Source organism: Pinus tabuliformis, chromosome 3_2 (genome assembly GCF_031772625.1).
Source record: "Pinus tabuliformis cultivar Carrire ecotype Pingquan chromosome 3_2, CPIR1, whole genome shotgun sequence".
In the NCBI taxonomy this organism is placed as follows: domain Eukaryota; kingdom Viridiplantae; phylum Streptophyta; class Pinopsida; order Pinales; family Pinaceae; genus Pinus; species Pinus tabuliformis.
The window spans coordinates 61230688-61233496 of record NC_142302.1 but is presented as its reverse complement, the minus strand read 5'-3'; positions in this window follow the sequence as shown (position 1 = coordinate 61233496).

Genomic DNA, 2809 nt, shown 5'->3' with positions numbered 1-2809 from the left:
CATTGGATCCCAGTGTTCAATTCTTCAATATTTTTCAACATCACCTCAATCAAGGCGGCTTGTCTCCCATGTACTGGTATATATCGAAGCATACCTTTCAAACATGCATATAGGTTTATCTATCATCTTGTTACACACATGTTTCCATTGGAAACTATTAATATACTTGAACGAGATCTCTTTTTCAAGTAGAGTAGGACATATAAAAAGAAAAAGAAAAAAGTAAAGAGAAAATAAGTCCTATTGTGAAAACCAGCTTGCTAACGCAATTGGCCATGAGCTTTGCTTGAAAATCCAGCAACTGGCGAGCAAAGTTCATAATAAATTCTGCAATTTCATGATGGTTTGAATATTTTGTTATGGTTCTTCAAATCAATTTTTCTTCTATGCTTGAGTTGGATGATGTGGGATTCCGTAAGGCCCACCTTCCAAGAGATCTTGTCCCATCAAGTTCAGCACCTTATTTTGGATCAGGATTAGAGATTTTTTTTTAGAGCCTTGGAACATGCATACATCAATGGAAGACCTCTTCATTGACAATAATGGGAATACAACAATGTCTCTTGATTTTTGGTTATTGCAAGTGACTCGACTTTAACACATTCATTCATCCCTGAAAAAATGCACTTAGATACATTGACACTCATTTACATTATTGGTGAGCTGTCTCTCATTGGTTAACGATTTTCATCATTGATTGGTAATCCAATGATTTCTTTCCATGCTTGACTTCAGCACATTCATTCACATGATAAGAATTGTACCATGAATTTTGGTTTTGATGAAGACTATATGGTATTATGGAATCAACAACAACTTGTAGAAATATATTTTATTAGTTTCTTGTAGCAACATGTTCATCTTTTTTTCATTCAATAGCAACATGATGGTACCACTACAACTCTTCTTCATTCATTTACTTTCAAGAAAATCAATAAAATTGGGTATATTTTAGCCAACATGCATCATATTTCATGATTTCTACTTTAGAATGCAGTACACAATTTAAGTCAGGAGTTCAAACTCAGAGAAAACAAATTTAAAAATAAAAACAAAGATACTTACGGAAATTTACATTTTATGCAACAACTATGGAATGTTTCATTTTCTGTAGATTGCAACAACTATTGTAGCAGCGTGTTCCAAGGAAGTTTTGGCACAAATATTGCATGAGATTGGAGCAGAAATAAAAAATTCTAAGACACTGGGTTTTTTCAGAGTATGATAAATTAAGACGCAAGAAGAATCCAAAAAAAGAGCAATTTTCTAAGATATTTCAGTGGGGTTTTTAAGGCAAATTTTCATTTTTCATCACTATGCACACATCAAGACAAAATTTAGTATTTTTGCATAGCATCATCTTTTCTTCATCAAAATGGGATTCTCAATTCATGTGGTGGTAAAAAAAGGTAAAAATACATTGTTTCCCTTCTGAAGCACTCAAGTTGGCTTTAAAATGAGTTCATCGCATATGTTTTTGTTGCAACATTGAGTAGTGTGAAGGGTGAAACAAGGTAGAAATTGATTTGATATTATCTTTCAAATCATGCATCCATTGGTCCAAAACAATTTAGGGTAAATGCATCATGGTAGGGTAAATAAATACACAAAATTTCAAGAAATTCCAGTGTGTATGTTTCAAGAAATTGGTCATTGTCATCTACAACCATTTCTCATTTTTATCGAGATATGTGCACCCATTAGCTGAGATTTTTTGTGGGAAGATGCATAATATTAATGGTAACAACCTCAGGAAATTTCAGGAGAATCTAATTTATCATTGAAAAGAAATTGGAAAAACAAGTCATTGATTGGTATCCAATGATTTCTTTCCATGCTCGACTTCGACACATTCATTTGCATGGTAAGAATTGTAGCATGAATTTTGGTTTTGATGAAGATTATATGGTTTTATGGAATCAAAAACAACTTGTAGAAGTAGATTTTATTAGTTTCGTGTAGCAACGTGTTCATCTTTTTGTCATTCAATAGAAGCATGATGGTACTAGTAAAACCTTTCTTCATTCATTTCCCTTTCAAGCAAATCAATCAAATTGGGTATATTTCAGTCAACATGCATCATATTTCATGGTTTGTGCTTTAGCATGCAATACACAATCCAAGTCAGTTGTTCAAACTCGGAGAAAACAAATTTAAAAATTAAAAAAAAGATAGTTGCGGAAATTTACATTTTCTGCAACAACTATGGAAAGTCGCATTTCTGCAGATTGTTACTATTGTTGTAGCAGCTTGTTCCAGGGCAGTTTTGGAACAAATATTGCATATGATTGGAGAAGAATTAAAAAATTCCGAGACACTTGGTTTTCTCAGAGTATGATAAGTCAAGTACGGCACAAGAAAAATAAATAAATAAATTCTAAGATATTTCAGTGGGGTTTTTAAGGCAGATTTCATTTTTCATCATTATGCACACATCAAGATAGAATTTAGTATTTTTGCTTAGCATCATCTTTAATTCATAAAAATTGGATTCTCAATGCATGTGGTGGTAAAAAAGGTAAAAATACATTGTTTCCCTTCTGAAGCACTCAATTTGGCCTTAAAATGAGTTCATCACATATGTTTTTGTTGAAATGTTGAGTAGCATGAAGGGTGAAACATGGCAGAGATTGATTTGATAATATCTTGCAAATCATGCATCCATTGGTCCAAATTTCTTTATGGTAAATGCATCATGGTAGGGTAAATAAATACACAAAATTTCAAGAAATTATAATGTGTATGTTTCAAGAAATTAGCCATTCTACAACCATTTCTCATTTTTATCGAGATATGTGCACCCATTGGT